The 21,918-nt window shown below is 42.2% G+C and overlaps 1 long non-coding RNA gene across 1 annotated transcript in view; it reads left to right on the top strand.

The window, feature by feature from the left end:
- The window catches only part of LOC139363723 (uncharacterized), a 132,844-nt gene that overhangs the window by 11,356 nt on the left and 99,570 nt on the right, over nt 1–21,918 (top strand). The window lies entirely within an intron of this gene.

Below are 21,918 nucleotides of genomic sequence, written 5' to 3'. Positions count from 1 at the left end.
TTTTTGTTCTTTTCTGGTATTAGTTGAGGTAGATGCTCAGCATCGACATTCATTAATTAATTGGGAGTTGAAAAATAGTAAAATAGTAAAATTTTAATTCTATCTTTTGTTTTAATTTATTATCTGAGATACTTTTATAGAAAGACTCCTCCTTTCATCTATTTTCTTTCCCAGTACTACAGTTCATATAGAGTAAGTAGAATAAATATTTATTTCCTTTTATTTACCTAGTTTTAAAATAACAAACTGGATTATTGTTTCTTTGGAAGATGACCAATTAAAAAACGTATATATGCTATTATGAACTCTTGGTTTTATACATATTTGATGGGTTGCAATCTATTGCAAAGCTCAAGTCTTTGGCCAATGGAATCTTCTTCAAGGTACCTTCTGACTCTTTTGAGTTGGAGTCATGTTTGACATGACCCATGTAGTTTTTGACAGTTTCATCACGGACACACTCCATAAGCTCATTATGGACACACTTTGCCTCAGACTTGAAATCAGTCATTTGTTCAAGAAATCCTGGTTTAGCTCAATGGGAAATGTCATGTGAAGACCAAATCTGATATAGAGAAACTCATTGCTATTGGATTGGCCTTTGTTTCTAAGTCTCTTTAATCGAAAGAGCTGGAGTTACACAAATACTTCGTGAGGTTGTACTGATACTTCCAATTAAGATTTGGATCTGCATGATATTAACATCTTCTATATTACCTCAGTAGCTCCTCAAAATCTTTGAAGGCACAGTTCTTAAGGACAATAGGGGATGATAGAATATCCCATAATTAGCGTTTGCATTTTTTTCTACTTTAGATATAAAATATTCTCAGAATACTAGTACTAGTACTGTAACAGGCATTTTTATTACTGAAAGCAGATAAAACTTTTTTCCATATGCTAATCATTTCCTCATTTTTATAAGTGTACTATAGTTTCATTTTGGATCATACAGGCAGTGCATACTACAGTCTCTTCCTTTTAACTCCTAATTACATATATAGTTATATTTACCAGCAGTACCTATCTGAGACTTGTTCTTTAGTAGATTCCTTAGGAGGGGCTCATGGGAACAATATTTTCTGAATCTTTGCAGGTTAGTAGCTGCTTGTGACTTTCTGGATATAAAATCCTTAGTTCACATTTTCTCTCTTTGAATATCTTAAATATACTACTCTAATGTCTCCTGGCATAATGAATTGCTGTCAAAAAATTTGAGGATAATTAATTTTCCTTATTGAGTATATGCTCTGTTTGCCTAGATGTCCAAATAACTTTTTCTTTTAAATACAACAATTTTTCTAGACTATGTCTTGGTTTTGGTCTTTCTGGGTCAATATTCCCAGGTACATGGTATGTTCTTTCAATATACAGTTTAAACCACTTTTTTTTGGTATCAGAAAAACTATTTTGAACTATAGTTTGTAATACTGTCTGTTTCCCTGAGGATCTCCTCTTCTCTTGTTTTCTTCTTCAGGATCTCCTACTAATGGTATATTGGATCCTCTTTGCCTATTTTCCAGTTAACTCTTTAATGTAAGTTCCAGTTGTTTCACTTTTTTGATAATTCATCAGAGATCTGAGCAAATGTATGCCTATTTTAAAACTGATTTATAATTTGGGGTAATGATTGAGAGTGGTTTTTACATATAATTTTCATTTTATTGGGGGCCACTAGAGAAGCAGAACTAAAATCCCCAGTGAACAGTATGCATTTATAGTACAACAGGAGGCCACTAGAAAAGACAGCTTGGTGCCCCTGAGATCATACAGTTTAAAAATCTAAGACTGGCACTGGAGGTAAAATCTCCTACTTTTATGGGATTAGAAATCTTTTCTTTGCTCTTTCTAATTACTAAAACTTATTAGGGACAGAAAATCTAACTCTCATCAAGCATCTCAATTGATGGAGATTTTATTTATTGGTTTTACCATAATACCTAAAGTAGTGGGGATAAGGATGGCTTTCTAGGCAGGGGAAATTATATGAGCAAGTGTTTCAGAGGAAAACATGCCTTGTGGCTTAATGGAATACTTTTAAATGGAGAGGAGATAAAATAATTATCTCCAAATATCCTATGTTCTTTGTGGTTCAAAGTAAAACCATTCGTAATAATAGTGTAAGTTGCTCAACTCAGTGACCTGCACTCTTATTTCTGAAGTATATTAGTTTTTGGATGCTGCTATAATGAATTATCACAAATTTAGTGGCTTAAAACAATACAGATTTCTTCTCTTATAGTACGGGTCAGAAGTCCAAAATGGGTTTTCCTGGGCTATCTAGAGTCAAAGTGTTGGCAGGGTTCCTCTGAAATTCGGGGAATAGAACTTGTTTTCTTGCTTTTTTCAGTTACTAATGGCCATCTGTATCTCTTTGCTTATGGCCCCTTCTTCCATCTTCGGATTGTATCACTCCACTCTCTACCTCCATTACCACCTCACCTCCTTTCTGTAGTCAAAACTCTGCCTGCATTTCGCTTATAAGGATACTTATGATCACATGTAAGGTCTATCTAGATAATCCAGGATAATCTTTCATCTCAATGTCTTAATTTTTTTAAATTTATTTTTTATTTTAGATTCAAGAATACACGTGCAGGTTTGTTACATAGGTATATTGTATGATGCTGAGGTTTGGCCTTCTAATGATCCTGTCACTCAAGTAGTGAACATAGTACCTGATAGGTAGGTTTTCAAGCCTTTCCCCAGCTCCCTCCCTCCCCTCTTCTGGAGCCTTCACTGTCTACTGTTCCCATGTTTGTGTCCATATGTACCCAGTGTTTAGCTGTCATGTATTAGTAAGAACGGGCTGTATTTGAGTTTCTGTTTTTGTGTTAATTCTCTCAGGATAATGGCCTCTAGCAGCATCCATGTTGCTGCAAAAGACATAATTTCATTCTTTTTTATGGCTGCATAGTATTCCATGGTGTACATGTACCACATTTTCTTTATCCAGTCCACCATTGATGGGTAGCTGGGTTTATTCCATGTCTTTGCTATGGTGAATAGTGCTGTGATAAGCATATGCCATCTCAAAATCTTTAGTCACACCTGCAAAATCCTTTTTGCCATATAAAGCAAGATTCACAGGTTCTGGGGAGTAGGACCTGGATATCTTTAGAGATCACTATTTAGGCCTACCAAAGCATAAGCTCTTTTTTTTTTTTTTTTTTTTTTTAAATCCAAGAATCCCTTATGATGGAAGGGAGTAAATTCATTTTCAGGGAGGTAATAGGGCTAAGCTCAAAATAGTCCCTGGAAACCTATAATTTCTTTGAAGACTAATATTTCATCTTAAAAATCTGTTTGAATTTTCTGATTTACATTTGTGCTTGCTTTCTAATAAGAATAATCTCCCTGCCCCACTTTTAGGCACTGAAAGAAAAATTGGTCTGGGAAGGTGTATTATGATTTTGTTTCGTGGCTATGATGACACTGAGTACACCTTAGAGGTAACTGTGTCTAATTTGGATGGCACAGCATCACGTCATAGGAAAGAGTGCAAATTAAGAGGTGTCATTGGCCCTAACTCTGGCTGACTCAGGCCTAGCTCAATAACTTGGGGGTGAGGGAGAGTCCCATTGGATCTTTTTCACATTCTGATTGCCTCTTGCTCAGAATTCCCCATTCATGCCTGAGTCCCATGAGTGGAGCAAGGGGTCTCAGTAGGGTGGGAGGTAAAGGCAACCAGTAGGACTTGCTCTTTAATTAGAAGGTGAGTCCCTAGAGATTTTGAATACCATTTCCTCCACAGTGTTAAGAGTTAATCCTCAGAACACTCATCTATGGACAGAGTCTCAGAATGGACCTTCCCTGGCTTTCCTGACCCAGGATTTGTGGATGAGCTCTCTTTCCCATTAGAGGGCTCGCTGGGTACAGAATCAGCATCCTGGGCTTGGTTTCTACTGAAGGAGTGAGGAGCCCTTATTTCTGCCCTGTGGCTCTTTGCATGATAGGTCATGCATTGTTATTGTGCACGCTTTCTCTGAATCCCCCCTTCTCTCCCTCCCTCCAGCCCCTTCTGCTCTGTAACTGCTCAGAGTCCCAGGACAGTTGAAATCTGACCAGCCACAGTGCTATATTTAACTTCTCTGTGCATCACAGCTGAGGACTTGGCCCACACACACAGGTGCATCCACAGCCGCTGTTTCTTCCTCTCTGAGGATGCAGGCAAAAAACCAATGCCCCTGTCTGGAGTGGAGGAGCGTGGGAGAGGAGAGGCCGAGTCGTTCCTCAACCTTGTGGTCTGCCCAGCCCTGCTCACTGCAGCGTGTAGTGAGACAATATGGCAATTCATAAAATGTGACATTCGTGTGTGAGGCACACCGCTGTGAGTCTGTTTTATTCCATGATAAAGACTACATCTGTCAGACCCTATCTGCTCATGTTCAGGCCAAGAGGAGAATTGTATTGCCTAGATTTGCTCTCTCCTTCCTGTTACTAGGGGCAGCTTCTTCCTGTCTCCCACCAGAGCCAGCTGAGGGGCGCCCTGTCACGGGAGAAATCCATGGTGGACCTCTGCGTGTCAGAAAAATGGATGAACCGACTTCAAATTATTTCTCTCCTTAAGGGTCTTGCTCTAGAATGGCAGAGAATTTCTGTGACAGATTAAAAAAAAGGACACGTTTGACATATGTACATATAGATAAATTATGACACAGACATTTATGTAATATACCTATATATTTGAAAAAATTTCAAAAACTGACTTTGGGTTTGAAAGTTTTCAGTAGGCATTTTTGTTTCAGTTAATCACGTTTCTATTGCAGCCTGGGGACTTTTTAAAACATTCGTAGAACCCCCTATCTTGTTCCCAAAGGCTTAAGCATTATTTGATAATTAGCCTTCACAATTATGTTATACGTTTTGGAGAGAAGTGTGGGCTGGGGAGGGTGGGAGGAGAAAACTTGTGTGTGTTACTTAATGTGGGAGGAATGAGGGGTATTATCTGGGGATTGGAGGAATGCTTAGGAGAGAAAGAAGTTCACTTTGTCAAAATCGTGTTGGTTGCCAGTTCTCTGTGAAGCCCTCATTTAGGATACAGGGAAGGGGATTGGGGGACGTTGGAAACTTTCTCACCTTTCCTAATTAAAATGATGCCAGAAAACAGGATCCAAGTAGAGGCCAGCTATATGCCATTTAAAAAGATATGCTTTATTACACTTTCTCTCCCTTTCCCGGCACTCACTATGGGAACAAGAGAAAGGAAGAATCCTTGTTAAAATTTTGGAGATAGTATTTTGGTCTTTACCCAACTGTGACCTTGATAGCACAATGAAGTGATCCATGCTAAGATGACAGTTTTCCTTTCCTTCTCTGCCTGTGTTCATACACCGCCTGCTTCTCAATGTCCACACACTCACATCAGCAAACTGCAGCATCTCGTGTTCTTGGTTCATGCTCTCTCTGACTTGCTGGAGAAAACAGTGATCTTTTCACCTTCAAATAGGTATATTTGCTCTGTGTTTTTATTTTGTGAAAATTATTTCCTTTTCTTCTTCTTCTTCTTCTTTTTTTTTTTTTTTTTTCCGAGATGAGTCTCGCTCAGTCGCCCAGGCTGGAGTGCAGTGGTGCGATCTCGGCTCCCTGCAAGCTCCGCCTCCTAGGTTCACGCCATTCTCCTGCCTCAGCCTCCTGAATAGCTGGGACTACAGGCACCCGCCACCATGTCCAGCTAATTTTTAGTATTTTTAGTAGAGACAGGGTTTCACCATGTTAGCCAGGATGGGCTCAATCTCCTGACCTCGTCATCTGCCCGCCTTGGCCTCCCAAAGTGCTGGGATTACAGGCATGAGCCACCGCGCCCGGCGTTCCTTTTGTTCTTTAAGGAGAAATGTTTGTTTTTGTTTATTTAATCAGATTCCAATAAAGTTGAGTATATGGCTTATTTAGAGAGAGAGAGAATGAGAGAGGGGGGTGTGTATTGTGTTTTGTTGTGTTTGGAGTGTGTGTGTATGTGTGTGTGTGCACACACAGAGGATATCTGAAGGTTCCTACCACAAAAAACGATCCTCAGTCAAAATGTTAAAGTAAGTGATGGTGTGTGCCGGGGCCATTTCTTCTGTACCACTTTTCTTTCAAATCCAAGATGTTAGAGGACCACAGTACTTCTCCAAGATACAATGGTATTTCAGGCAGTGCCAGACAGTGGGAAAGCCTTTTTGCTTTGATTTGTTTGCCTGCTGTTTATTACTATTATTATTAGCTTTTGATGGAGAGGGGATGGGAATTTCTGGTTTTGGGTACTTCTAGAATCCAATCATATAGAGAGCTGCCTGAGGTTAGTTGTGCTACATGGTTTAATGTGGCTTTTGTTGGGTTGCTTTTTTTGTTTGTTTTGGCCAGGGGTAGGAAACCGGCTGTAGAGCAGGATGGTTTGGTTTGGATGTCTGTCCCCTCCAAATGTCATGTTGAAATGTAATCCCCAGTAGTTGGAGGCAGGCATACTTTTATGACTTCTGTAATTTTTCCACTTGTATTAGAGTTATCTGAGTAAAAGGATGGAGAGAACTTTATTTTCCAAATTTCTCGGATACCAGGAAAGGGGGCTGGTCTGTTGCAAGTGCACACTTGTGAGAGAAGTAGGGTGAGAAGAGGCGGAGCAGGCAGGGCTTACGCTTTACAGAAAAGCGTGCATAGTGAGGTGGGTCACCTTTTGGAGAGCCCGTGCTTTGGGAGCCAGCAGAGTGAGGTGGAGAGCCATCCAGACAGCCGATGGCTATGTGGCATGAGATGCAATTGCCCTCCACTGTCCTCAGTGCTTCCACAAAGTTACCCAAGTTGTGAGGTGCTGGCGTGTGATCAAGGTAACAGGCACAGGTGTCGCAGCAGAGCAAAAAGGCCAGGAGTTTCCAGATGTCATGGGGAGAACTGTGGATTCAGACAAGCCTTGAAATTGTCTGAGCCAATTCCTGAGATGCAGTGAGGTCCCCAGGTAACATTTGGGTACATTTGGGCACATCTGGGCCCATTATTGCCTGAGCCAGATTGCGAGCAGTTTGAGAGCAGGATCCTTGTCAAAGTTGTCTCTGGAGGATATATGGGGACAACACAGTGCTTTTGCATGGAACGGATGTCAGTAAATACTTACTTAATGAATGATTGAAGAAAGGAAGGCAGGCAAGAAGGAACGAGATAACTGTTAACTGACAGTCCGTTGACATGGAATGCAGGCTTTACCTGGAAAGACAGACTAAATAAACCAGTTTGGAGAGAGTTAATTTCTGCCTTCAGCATTCACAGGAAGGATAATGTATGCTGGGGCAGAAAAGCATTAGTTTTTCCCTTTCTGAAACCCCTAAAAGATTTGTCTGAAGCATGTATTTAAATGGGCAGCATACAGGTGTTTTCAGAGCTGCTCCAGCCCCAGAGAAGGCCTCAGGGCAAACCAGAGAAGACGGTACTTGGTAACGAGAAACACTCCTCAGCTACTCTGCATGCTTCAGTGGGAAAATGCAAATCAACTCATTCCCGCTTTTGAGGACAACTTCAGATAAAGGGTTCCCCAGGCAAAGTAACCCCTTCAATGTGCCTGTCTTTCCCCATTGCTGTCTTTTCCTGCACTACCTGTAGTGTGAGCTGTTGGGGGTGGGGAGGGGTTGTGGATGGGCTGCACAGGAGATGGGAAAGGAGTTGCATAGCAATGAGGAGGTGGAGGAGGAGAGAGAAGGAAGGGGCTTGGGCTTTCATGTGTGAGTACAACTTTGTGGGAAAGGCCTTGAACTAGGAGACGGGATTACCTCTAGTTCTGCCTCTGTCAGCTACCAGCTGTGGGTGACCTTGGGCAAGAAGTGGGATTTATAGGCAATCAGAGCTGAAGTGAATAGTGTTGGAAATCATATCAATTTCACCAACTAGTTTTTTGTTTTTGTTTTTTAACAGCTGGGAAACTAAGATTGAACAAGATATTAATGGAGAGTAAGTGGGAGGCTAAGTTTAGAATTCAGGTCCTCCAGCTTTCGGGAACAGAGCCCTTTCCACCATCCCAAGTATCACACTGAGAGGTATCAGTACCAGCAGACATGGGTTTCCAGATTTCATAATTTGAATATGAAAGTTGGGGTGTGTCTAGGGGCTCAATTAAGACTTTCAAAACCTGAATATCTAAAAAAATTATGGTGACTTTCCCCAACCCCCAGTGTAGGTAAAGTTGATCCTTGAACAACATGGGTTGGAACTGCACGTGTCCACTGATTTGTGGATTTTGTTCTGCCTCTGCCGTGCCTGAGACAGCAAGACCAACCCTTCCCACTCCTCCTTCTCCTCAGCCTAGTCAGTGTGAAGACAAGGATGAAGACTTTTTTGATGATCCACTTCCACTTGATGAAGAGTAAATGTATTTTCTCTTCCTTATGCTTTTCTGAAAACATTTTCACATCTAAAATAGGTGTTAATTGACTATATTATTGATAAGGCTTCTGTTCAGTAGGCTATGAGTAGTTAAGGTTTTGGTAGTTAAGTCAAAAGTTATATGAGGAATTTTGACTGTAGGGGAGAGGAGGTTGGCTCCCCTAATCCCCGCCTTGTTCAAGGGTTAACTGCAATTGAAAATAAAAGCAATGCTAAATTGTTACACAAGTATAAGCAACTAGAATAATTGTTTTTTCTCATGATGACTACTCTGATGGTTTTCAAATAATAAATTCAATAAAAAATTTTTATTTTGGGTGCCCTTGTTTAAATGGTGATTCGGGCACATGTTTTTCGGCGTATTGGGAAATCCATTTGATGATCCTGAATGTCATTATGTACTTATTTTTGAGTGAGTGCATGAGCGAGTTGTGTGAACACATGTTTGGGCAATTATCTTTCGTTATTTTTGTGTTCATGTGATTTTCAATGATTTTAAGTACTTTTTTTTGGTGCAAATATGTATGTGTATAAATGCAGATTTCTGTTCTCTTTTTTGTAAAGAGTGAGGCAATCAAACGATGGCTAAAATTGTCAGGCTTTAGTTTGCTAAGTGAGACAATGTATGTTACAAGAGCCTTTCACATGGCATGAAGGCCACTTTTTCTTAACAAGTAAAAGGTACGATCACTCCAGATGCATCTCAGTCTCAACTTGAAATGTAGAAAAGCATCTGGGATCTGAATTTCTAGAGAAAGTGATTGTGTCAAAGGAGTCAAAGAATGGGCAGGTTTGCTTTAGGCTTTATTGATTTTCATACTTTGCTTTTTAGAGGTTTAGTCTCAGTAACTTTCAATGTTTCCTTGATTGGCAAGGAGTTTACTGTAGTTTTTCCATGTTTATTTATGTGAGACTTGTGTGTATGGTATGCATATATTAAAAACATGACATAATATATGTTTTGATACATAAACACATAGTATTTCATATTGGTGGCTCTTTTGGTTTTGGCTTGGCTTGTCTCTCCAGGGGCCTGAGCTTGGGGCTGGATGTGAGATGAGTGCTACATATCTTGGATATAATCCATAACCTGGTGTCATTTTAGCCTCAGGCAAATGCTCCCTGCCTGCCAGTAAGACTTTGGCCCTGTCTACAGAAGAGCTCCCGCATGTCATTGGGAGATCCCCCTCAAACTGAAATCTGGACTTATTCCCTGTAATGATAACAAGAGTTGGAGGAATTCACTGTAGAACACCCTGCATTCTTTTTCCCGAGTGGCTTCTCATCTGTGTTGCCAGTTCATTCTCAGAAAAGATTACTGTAATACTAGGATCGTGTTTGTTGAGTGTTAGTGTGGGCCAGTGTTCTCAGGAGTAGCAATGGTGTCTGCTGCACCTCCTCTAGCCACCAAAGGATATTTGGTAATACCTGTAGACAGTTCTGGCTGGTAATATCTGGAGACAATTTTGGCTGTTCTGGACAGGGGTAGACTGCTACAGGCACCTAGTGGCTGGAGGCAGGGATACTGCAAAACAGATTATAGTGCACAGTGCAACAACTCTGTCCTCAACAAATAATTATCTGCCCCCAAAAGTCACTAGTGCTGAGGTTGAGAAACCTCGGTGTGTGCTCTGTGTTCCTTTGTTACAGGTGTGTAGGTACTAATGTCTGCTGCCCATGCTAGAAATAAAAGGCACTATGGCTTGGAGTTAAGAAAGTACATGACCAAGGTGTAGACCTGCATGGGAGCCAGGTCTGTCTGCTTCTGGATCCACAGCTTGAAGCACCACTCTTGTTGCAAACATCCTCAGGCCTGTCTGAGCAGCATCCCAGAAAATGAGCTAGGATTTGCACTCAGTGCACCAGCACCCTTTACAGATAGAGGTGAACTGTTATTATACCGGAGAAACCATGTCTACCTTTTTCATCCTGACTTGCGGGATAGTGGGTACTGTGCAGTAAGTTTCCTGTAGTATAAAATTTGTCCTTGTTTAGCCGCCGCCTCTTCTCTCTTTCCTTCATCTCATCCTTTTGATTTTGCTTGTGTTGCCTCACGATAATCTTATTCTCCTTCAAAACTACAGCCCCTTCCTGAAAGGGATCTCCAGTAGCTCACGGGTCAACTTCATTCATTGCCTAATTGGATGATTGTCTGTGGGGGTGAGGTTGTTGATTGCTGACACCAGACAGACCAGAGAAAAGGACAGAGGACAGTTTCATCTGGAACTGGACATTCAGTTTTAAATTCTTGTGATGAAAAATTCTCTGGTTGTTCAGAAGCTAAGGAAACTAACAAATAAACCTGAATTTAGGTTTCAGATTGTGCCAGGATTTCACGGGAAAGCTTTTCCTCCCACAAAAGCCTCCTGAGGAATTCCTTTATCAGGAGAGATTCCTGGAGATCTCATTAGGTAAATTACTCTCAGATTAACATATTTTATTAATTACCTATTATGAGATCCCAAAGCTAAACAATCATAAAAACAACAGAAAGAAGTACATATAGTTCTCAGTGACTAATAGATGCCATGAAAGACATAATCAGTAAAATCAATTATATACATTATTATAATGAAAGGTACAGTTAGTGCTTTAAAAAAATAATTAGGTTATTGGCTAAGAGGAAACTAGCCCCCCTCCATTACCCTGAAGCAAGCCCCGGAGGCTTCACTCAAAGGCTTTTAGTATAGAAATCATTGGTTTTATTGGCCAGGCAAATTAGTGACTCCATTAGCTTCACCAGTGGGGGACCCTGGTGTTCCTAAGTCACCAGGTGCTTTTGATCTGGTTGCGCATTTTCTCAAATGGAAAAATATAAGGTTGGAACAATGCATCAAAATGTGTATGAAATATATGTCAAGCTACGTGGGTGGTGAAGGTAGGAGCTGAGGCAGAAGCAGTAAAATAGGTGGTGAAGGTTTGGCTGTGTGTGAGTGGAGTGTGTGCCGCCCGTGTGTCCCACCCAGTCCACACGCATGTGTCACTGGAGAGCTGATCAACAACATTTCCAAATCCCTTTCCAGAACTCAACTTGCCCATCTTGCTTTGTATGTAAAAATATTCCACTTGAACCTGTAGCAAAGCCACCTCCAAAGTGCTAATAAATAATATATGCAAAGCTTTTTTTTTTTTCTTCCTTATCAACATAAAGAAATGTGGAGTTGTGAGGCTGGTGAAAACTTGCATTAGACAATGTAATGAAGTAGGAATTAGAACAGCGTAGTTCCTCTGGCCATTATAAATGAGGACGGCAGCTACCTGGAGAATGGGAAAACTGATGAGTACAGTCTGTTGGGGAGAGCAGGAGGAAAATTTCCCTCAGGAACACATTTCAAATTACTTATTTATGAACTGATGAACTGGGAGACCACCTATCGAGACATCGGTGTAAGCAGTCTGCTGAAGACAGCTACAGAACTCCAGCTAATTTGTGCGGCTGTTTTCTGTTAGAAGCCCTGCTCTCCAGCTGGGCTTTGGAGGCAAGAGATTTAGGCTCTGACTAGAAGTTACACTTTCCTCTTTCTTGTCCGTGTACATATATACATACATATTTTAATACACTTGAATCATTTGGTGAGAGCCTGGGACAAGGCTCCTGCCATTGGCCTGGGAAGGGCTGGCATAGACAGGAGGTTTTGGTGTTAAGGGTCCTGCAGTCTGTGCCTTGTGGTCGGGGTGTGGGAGATGGAGTTCTGGGCTCCTGCATCAGCTCCCCAAGGCAATTGGATCAGGCCATGGAGGGCCACACCACTTGCCTCCCCTTTTTGGTCAGCATCTTCCTCTCCATCGCCATGGTGACAGGGCATTGTGTGCTTCCTCTTTGCTGGGCTCTCTTCCATGATTTACATGAATGATCTCATTTTATCCTCATGAGAACCTTGTGAAGGTAGGCACTGTCATTATCCCCATTGTATAGGTGAATAAACTGATTCAGAGAAGTGAAGTGACTGCCAAGGCCATGAGCCCAAGTCCTTCTGATGATGGGTCTCAGACCCCGAATCATCTCCCAGAAGATGGTACATGTTCACCGGGAAGGAAGTAGCCTTTCCCACAGAGGTGGGCCATGGACTTATTCTCTCTGCTGCAGGCAGTGTGCTGAGCAGAAGAGGACCAGCAATCAGGAGACTTAAGTGTTGTGGGGAGACAGTGTAGCTGATGGTTAAGAGCTACGTCTCTCATTATTATCTTCGCTTTAGAGATGAGGTGACAGGGCTCATCAAAGCGAGGCAAACTTGCCCTAAGTCACACATGCAAGTGGAAGAGCCAGGGTGTGAACTGAGCCTGGGCTGTGAGCTTCTCACCGGGCAGGGAACTTCTTGAGGGTGGTGTCTGAATCTTATTCACCCTTTAATTCCCATTACCTGGCAATATACCTATAGACACGGATCTTCAAAATGTATTTGCTGAATTAATTTTTCTTTTTTTTTTTGAGATGGAGTCTCACTCTGTTGCCTAGGCTGGAGTGCAGTGGCATAATCTCAGCTCACTGCAGCCTCTACCTCCCAAGTTCTAGCGATTCTCCTGCCTCAGGCTCCCAGGTAACTGGGATTACAGGCACACACTATCACGTCTGGCTAATTTTTGTATTTTTAGTAGAGACGAGGTTTCACCATGTTGGCCAGACTGGTCTCGAACTCCTGACCTCCAGGTAATCTGCCTGCCTCGGCCTCCCAAAGTGCTAGGATTACCGGCGTGAGCCACTGCACCCGGCCTGAATTAAATTTTCAACCCCCAAATTCGGGGAGCTTGTGGAGCTCTTGCAAAGGTCCCCATTCCTTGGCAGGCACTGCAATAATAACAGCATGTAATATTGATTGCCCATCTAACTGCTGGTTCCTACTCCACTCCAGTACACGATCATCTTCTTCAGTCCCTACAGCCTGATGAAGCAGGGATGTTTATCATAATCCCCAGATTATAGGTTTAGGGCATTGATGCTCAGAGAGGTTAAGTCAGTGGTTATCAACTAGGATCAAATTGCTGCTTCCTGCCTCTCTTCCCAAGGGCCAATTGGCAATGTCTGAAGACATTTTTGGTTGTCACAGCTGGGGGTGGGGTGCTCCTGGCATCTCGTGGGTAGAGGTTAGGGTCACTGCTAAACATCTTACAATTCACAGGATGTCTCCTCACACCAAAGTATGACCCAACCCCAAATATTAATATTGTCCAGGTTGAGATAATCTGAGTTAAGTGCTTGCCCAAGCTATTAAGTGGCAGAGTCAGATTCAGACTTCCTTGTCCTATTCCAGAGCCTGGGTGCTAATCATACACTACGTGATTTTCTCAGTCTCTCCCTCCTCGGGTAGCCTAGAGTTTGCTCAGAAGACAGTTACATTAGAATGTGAGTCACGGGGCAGTAAGTGACTTGGGGGAATGAATAGGGAGCCTCCAATGTGGATCTCTATGCAAAGTAAGTCCTCAATCTCATCTTGAGAGTTGGGTCCTGACTATATCAAATAAGTAAATTTGCCTGCATGGCAATTCTATTAGGGCCAGAGGTAGCTGGAGCCGGGAGGACTTGGTGGAAAGACAATAGGGCTGCGGTATCCCAGGTTCCAGGCTGATGTCAACAATTCCTGGTGTGTAGACTCTGGAAGGCCATGACACTCTCTGAGCCATCATTTCTTTAGCTATGGGACCAAGAAGCCTCTGCTCTGCCCGCATTGCAGAGCTCTTTGTGAAAACCACGTGAGAAAATGGCCATCTAAGCCTTTTGAAAAGGTTAAAGGGCTTCATGTCGGCTGAGTTTCCCTTCATTACTTCAACAAATAGATGATAATAACAGTGACAGTTCGCACCACTGCTGTTGAGCATTTCCTGTTTCCCAGATACTGCTTTGAGGACTGAAATGCTCCTCTCATTTAATCTTCAAAACAATTCCATGAGGAAGGCACTAAATTATAAGGACTCTAAGCCCTTTTCAGTGTTCTGACGTTAAACGTTTTAAAATTCTTAACAATATTTGAACAAGGGGCCCAGTAGTTTCATTTTACATGGGACCCTTAAAATTATGTGGTTGGTTCTTCCTTTAGAATGTCTGCTTCTAGCCCAGGAATGCAATAACCTGTCCGTAGTGAAGCTATCAGACCTGGCCCGTGTCTTCACTGGATTCAGCAGAACAAAGGTTATTGAAGTTGATCTGAATGTTTTCTAAGTTTTTTGCTTTCCCTATGAAGAGAAGCAGTGCCATTTGCCATACTTGTCAACCAGTTCCATCTACACATGGATCAGGTAGAAGGAATGAGAAACTAGACCAAAACAACAAAATAACAAAGAACTGGTGAAGTAGTCAGGCTCTGGGGTCAGATGGCATCACAACAGCCATGATAAAAATAACAGAAATAGTACTGTCCACAGCAAATCTTCTTGAGGTCTCCATGTGCAGAGCCCTGTGGCAAGCGTTTGACATGTATGATCTCATTTACTCCTCACAGTAATTCACGTGGTACCCGTTATTATTATTCCTATCCTTCAGATGCAGAAACCATGGCTGACTGGAGTTAAGTAACTTACCTGCCATATCATATACCCTAAGGGGGAATCCCAGCTTCATTTCCTGGCTGTAATGCCTTGGGGGAGTAATGCAACCATTCTATGCCTCACTTTCCTTGTGTGTAATTGGGAATATAGCATACTCTATAGAGGTGCTACAAATTTCGAGTTAGGTATTGTATTCAGGAATTTAAGAGTAAGGGTCTCGTCCATTTTGTTTGCTGCTATATCTACTATATTTTAAAACAGTGCTTGGCACATAGTTGGCGTATCAGTTATCTAGCTGCTCTAATACTGTATAACAATCACTCACAAAACTTTAATAGCATATAATAATTAGTAATAAAATGCGGGTTTCTCTCCTACATGCCAGGAGTCATTTGGGCATTGGCTAGGTCTGCTGATCTTGTCTGGCTTGCTTATGGGTCTGAGGGTCAGCTGGTTCTTGTCTGGGTGCCTGGGACAACTTAGATCTGTTCCACGTATCTTTCACCCTGCAGAGGGCTAGCCTGGCATCATCTCATGGTAAGGGCAGGGGTACCAGAATGCACATGGAAATGCACAAATGCTTTTTCAAACCTCTACTTGTTTCACATCTGCTAACATCTCACTTGCCAAAGGAAATCGCCTGGCCAAACCCAGAGTCAAGCGGAGTGACACGTCACCTTGCCCAAGGTGGAAGAGTGAAGAATAGGGGCCAATTTCGCAATCCATCTGACACAGTCGACTCAAAACAGATGTTTGCAGAAAGGATTTGAAAGTGTTTAGCACATGATAAAAGACAAAAAAAAAAAAAGAAAGCTCACAACTTTAATAATAATAATAATTATTATTCTCAGATAAGGTATGGCATTTGTAAAAGGGTTAACCCAAAGGAAGGATTTGACCACACATGCCTTTGGCCCAATCATTTCTTTGTGTTGTTATTTTTCTTTAAAGCTTCCAAAATATTTTGGGATGACAACTGGATAAAGGGAATAGAATTTCACAGGTCATAAAAGTAACAGAAAAAACAGATTCTCCAGAAGCAAGGTGACAACAGGGCTCTTTGAATTTGTCAAAATGAATCCCATTTTCAGCAAATTTCCCCTGATGCTTTTCCATATTATGGCTCCATTCCTTTGTTTTAATCCAACAGGGAAGGGACCTGGGCTTTGAGAATAGTGATTGTTTAAACCTTCCTTTCAATGACTCCTGACAGCCCCCAGGGTGGAAGCCACTCACCTCCAGCCTGATTTGGCCTGGTACTTCTCGGCATGCCCTGTCTGTCTGCCCCTGGGTGCTGGTTTAGAGCGATAGGCCCCCCACTTGTAATTTCTTGCAATGGGTTGAAGAGCCTGGCTCTCATTGAGCGTGTGTGTGTCTCTCTGTGAGCTGCCACTGCGTGCAGCGACGGCGATGACAGGTTGGTTTAATGCAGCTCTTGCCAAGATTAAGGGGTTGTCAGACAAGTATCACGGGAGACTGAGGGATTGCTCTGAAAAGTCATTCTGAATTGCTAACTATCAGAGAACTGGCACTTGGATGGGGGTGGGTGCCTTGTATTTGAGGAGTTTCAGAGAGGCCCTTAGCAGAGCTGACTTCTCTTCTCACTTCAATGACTGTTTAGGTGGGCCACTGAGATGCCTCCATCCTGGATTTATGGGCCCCAGGGAGGTCCAGGATTGGACAACAGAGGACCCATCGACCTTGTAAAAGCATGGAAAAGTGTATGCTCATAAACATGTGACCACATTTTTCTGAAGAGATAGGCCATAGCCTTCATCAGAATCTTAAGAGTCTATGACCCCAAAGAGTGGTCTGTCTTGTTCAGCCGTTTCCTAGTCAGAGCTACTGGCAGGGCTCTATAGGCAAGTTTAAGGGGTTTTGTCTGGACACCAAAAGTAATGAATAGTCATTAAAGAGCTTAAAGAAGTAAAGTGATATAGGTAGGTCTGATTTTCAGAAAACTTAATGCTAGCTATAGAATCTAGCTCTAGAATTGGGACAAAAATGGCATAGCTATAGCTATTTTCCTCTCATTTATATATTCCATAAATAGATATGCTGAGTGTCTACCCTGTGCAATGGGCAGTGAAGAGGATACTCAGAGATTATGGCAGTTAGAGTGCCTGCCCTCATGGAGAAAAAGTAAGCCTCGGGGGACTGCTGAATAATTTTAATACAGCCAGACATCCTAGCACAGCTTGAGAAGTGCTATTTGATCACCCATTCATTCATTCATTTAATAAATACTATGTGCCAGGCTCTGTGCTAGGCCTTGTGTATATCAGAAAGAGAATATACAAAGGCAGTGAGGACATAGGAGTAATGCACCCAGCGTGACCTCCCAGACTCAGGGACGGTGAAGGCTGTCACACCATTCCAAATCTCTGGGACACACTTATTGGGAGAAGTCCTATCCTCTCTAAGAGCATTCCCTACTTCATAGAAATCTGAATATCTTGGACTCATTGTCTTCTTGTTTACCAACAGGGACAGGGACTTGCTGAGGACAGAGTGGAGAGGGCTGTGTAGGGTTAATAGTCCAGCTCCTGCACCATGAATTGGATGTCAGAAGCCTTAGGTTTAATCCTGTTCGTACTTCTTACTGGCTGTGTGACCTTGGGCAAGTTACCTCATCTCTGTGAAACCTCCAGAGGGGCCATAGCTTTCGTCAGACCACTATTTGGGGGTGAATCCCCCAACCTCATCTGAGAAACAGGGTTGATAATATCTGCCATGCCGATGTCAAAGGAATATTATGAGTATCCCTGTCCTACCCACACAAAGGCTGCTATTGCTCCACAAAAAAGGGTCTGTGGCTCTATTGTCATAGCTGAGGAACTCCTCCAGGCTCTGCCTTCTAACCTCCACTTTGTCTCTCCTTATCAGGTCAAATGTGCACTTCATTTCTCTCACCCTCTCTGACTTCTTTAGATTGGTGAACAGTTTTACTTTCACTCTGGCATGCTGCCTTCCAGAACACCCACCTTAGTTTTACGTGCCGTTGTTGACACCTGACCCCATAGCCCAGGTAGGCTTCTGGGACCCAAACAGTCCAACTGAAGTCCATATTCCTGGGCTTCTGCCTGTCTGGTAGGAGGACTGGACACAACAAATAAAAGGAGATGTGGAAAGATCATGCCACATTCACCAGACTGTTTCCTCTTTGTGGGCATGCGGGAAGATTACATTTCCTAGCCTGCCTTGCAGTAAGTTGGGGCCATGTGGTTGAGTCTGTCCAGAAGAATGTGGGCCGGAGTAATGTACACTAGTTCTGGGACTGGACCTTTAAATCCTTATGGGTAATACTCCAACCCTCTCCTTCCCTGCTGTGGGGACCAGAGGAGGACTGCCTAAGTCCTGTGGACTGTGATGTGAACAAGAAATAAACCTTTGTGTGCTAAGCTTTTAGGGCTCATCTGTTGTGGCAGTTTGTGTTAATAACCTAATGCAGGTTATAACATACAAAAGTATCTTTAAACTTTAAAACAACTTACATTTTAATGTTTTAATTCTTATGCATATTCTCTCACTGACAAATGATGTCAGATGTTTGTCACATTTTCCTAATTGCTCCCTCTTTTACCTCTTTCAGTTGCAAGTGACAGAATCCCACTTAAATGAGCTTTAGCAAAAGAAGGATTTTTTTTTTTTTTTTGTGGGAGAGGATGCATATGGAGTTTAGTTTCTAAATATTATCATGAGGCTTGATTTCCTCCCGTCTCTTAGCTCTCCTTCTTTCCAACTGGCTATATCTGCATGTATACCTTCTCCTCATGGTGGTTGGTCCCTGGCTGCTCTAAGCTCATGTCCTACCAACTAGGAAGGATAACAGAAATCTGAGACAACTTTTTCATCAGTGGTTCCAGCAAATTTCTGGGGAGTACTTTTCTGAGTCAGTGTGGGTCACCTGACCATCCTCGAACTGCTCAGTCACTGTGTAGTTACTTGATCAGGCCTGAATCATGGACTGATCCCTGAAGACTGAGTAATAATGGCCTACTGAGATTGATGTGGAAATGTTCCTCAAAAGAAAACTGGAGTGTTAGTATCCAAAAGGGTAATAGATGTCCACTAGCGTCAGATTATAATAATGAAAGGTAATTGTATTCGTCTGGTTCTTCTGAGAGACAGAACCAAAAAGATAGACAGACAGACACATAGACAGATAGACAGATAAATAGATAGATAAATAAATAGATAAATAGCTACAGAGAGATAAGCAGGGATTTATTACAAAAATTGGCTCATATGATTATGGAGGCTGGGAAGTCCTATGACCGGCTGGCGGTGAGCCACTGGTGTGGCTCAGTCCAAGTCCAAAGGCCTCAGAACCAGGGAAGCTGATGGTGTAACTCTCAGTCTGAGGCAGAAGGTTTGAGAACTAGGGGGCTGCTGCTGCTGCAAGTTTTGGAGTCTAAAGGCAGAAGAACCTGGAGTTATGATGTCTAAGGGCAGGAGAAGAAGATTGTCCCGGCTGCACAAGAGACAGAGTAAATCCTCTGCCTTTTGTTCTCTCCAGGCCCTCAGCTGATTGGATGGTGCTGGCCCACGCTGAGTGAGGGTGGATCTTCCTTTCTCAGTCCACTGATTCAAGTGCTGATCTCTTCCAGAAACACCTTCACAGACACACACAGAAATAATGCTTTACCAGCTTTGCCTTAATACAGTCAGGTTGACACTTAAAATTAACCAGCATAATAATAATATTTAATAAGTGCTTGATGTGTGTTAGAGATGGTGATGGGCACTTTCTGTATATTATCTCACTTTTACCTCCCAACCTCCCTAGGAGGTAGATTCTGTTATCTTTGGAGTAATAGCAATGGAATCATTGGTCACTTTCCATAATATGAATTTGATGTGTATTAACACATATATTTTAGTACAAACATGATTGCAGGGGTGACTGTACCCATTGGTAATCTAGTTTCTCTTGCAGTAGGAGAATAATGGAATTCCAAGGGGAAGAATTGTTTGGCATAGAAATGTTCTTGCTTTACAGTAAACCATCATTCTGAGCAAACTATCGCAAGGACAGAAAACCAAACACTGCATGTTCTCACTCATAGATGGGAATTGAACAATGAGAACACTTGGACACAGGAAGGGGAACATCACACACCGGGGCCTGTCATGGGGTGGGGGGAGTGGGGAGGGATAGCATTAGGAGATATACCTAATATAAATGACGAGTTAATCTGTGCAGCACACCAATATGGCACATGTATACATATGTAACAAACCTGCACGTTGTGCACAGGTACCCTAGAACTTAAAGTATAACAAAATAAAATAAAATTAAAAATTAAAAAAAAGAAATGTTCTTGCTTTAGTGGTTTAGGCCATTGTAATGAACAAGAAATATGGGGCTTACACTGTATTTATTCGTGGAGAGATATTCATGTAACACTGTTCCAGTGTCATCAATACAACAGTAATTCATGACTCTGACAACAGAGCAGTGTATTCTGTGTTGTCTCACCACTGGGGAAACCTGACTTTGAAGCTGAAGCTACCAAAATAAGAGTCACAAATCACTGATACTCAAATTCTCCTTCTTCTGACAGGTACAATCTTAACATTTCAGGACAAAGGAGGTGGAAGGAACTAACACCTCCTAAATTCTCCCCTCTAATTGCATATCAGATGGTCTGGCACACTTTGAAGCTGGTCATGGTGGGCAGAGAGAGATGGGGAAAGGGTCACAGCTGGGCTGCTCAGCAAAGTTACTGTGAGATGGAGACGGTTGGAGGGTGTGGAGACAGAAGTGACTCCATCTTGAATGCTAATCTGCTGTGTTGACTTCTGATTAACCCCAGTCCTGTGAATGCCTCTGTGTTTCTACGTTATTTACTTCCCTAGTGTGAGAACATGTCAGCCTTGATATTATTGTACTAATTATAGGCTATGATGCATGTAGCATTCTTGCCTGACCTGGAGGGTTGCCTTTAACTGTCCATATAATTACCCCCTTTCCTTATGGTCTATAAGCCCTGGGTCTGGGAGTAACAGGTTGGAGAACTACCTGTCTTGCGGCTGCCCAAGACCATGCTTCTGTCTGTAAGTTCCCATAATACTCTTTGCTGTAAAACTGGATTTGTCTGTCTCTTTTTTTGGTTTCTCGGCTCCTTGGCCATGTGGGGGTCATTTTGTGTATACGGCCCTTTCATGGAAGAGAGTGCCCCTTCACAAACGCATGAGAAGAAACAGTGCAAACAAGGCAGCTTTCTCTCATCTACAGGCAAGGAGACATTCTCTCCTTAGCAATGAAGGGCACGCTGTCCTTAGATGTTTGCCACAAATTTTCCCTCTGAATTCCTGTTTGGGGAATGGAGTTTAGTGACACTTTGATTAATGCTATTACTATTTTCTCTGAAAGAGCAGTAACTTTTACTTGGGGCCATGTATTATGTGCTTTCCCGAGCTCAACTTCAGAATTCTGGCAGAGGGCAAATGCTGGTTGTGGCAAAGATGGATAGTAGTCCACCAGAAATATGTTATCCTTTTTCCATCCTGTGCACCTAGCTAGCACTAAGCGGCAGTTGCCTGGCCAGGGACTACATTTCCCAGCACCACTTGCATCCATGTGTGGGCATGTGACTAGTTCTCCAGTGGAATGTGAGTGTAGCCCTTTTTAGCTGAGTTTCCCAAGAAGTCAGTGTATCATTTCTGCTTTTTCTCTTCCCATCTACTGTTCAAACATAAAGGCCTTCAAGGCCCTGTGAGATGCTGTGGGGCTATAAAATTGAAGTTGCCTCGGTCCTGAATCACCACATGGAGAAAAAAATGCACTCCAACTAGGAAAAATCACCTTGGATTGTTACATGAAAAACAAATTTGTATCTTGTAAAGCCACTGAAATGTTAGGGTTTGTTGGTTATAGTAGCTAAGTTACCCTAATTAATACATTGGCTGATCAATGAACTAGTAGATAATCCTTATGATTATTTTTTCACTAGCAAAAGAAGATATTTAACTGATAGTTGTTATCCAATCTTGATCTCTTTGAAATTCGGTGCTATAGAGAAATAGTCCTGAGCCTGTTATAAAATAAATAGAAACAGTTAAGCATAAATTTAATATTCTTTT

Source organism: Macaca nemestrina, chromosome 6 (assembly GCF_043159975.1).
Source record: "Macaca nemestrina isolate mMacNem1 chromosome 6, mMacNem.hap1, whole genome shotgun sequence".
Taxonomy (NCBI): domain Eukaryota; kingdom Metazoa; phylum Chordata; class Mammalia; order Primates; family Cercopithecidae; genus Macaca; species Macaca nemestrina.
The sequence above is the reverse complement of the archived record's forward strand: the minus strand, read 5'-3'. Positions and strand labels throughout refer to the sequence as shown.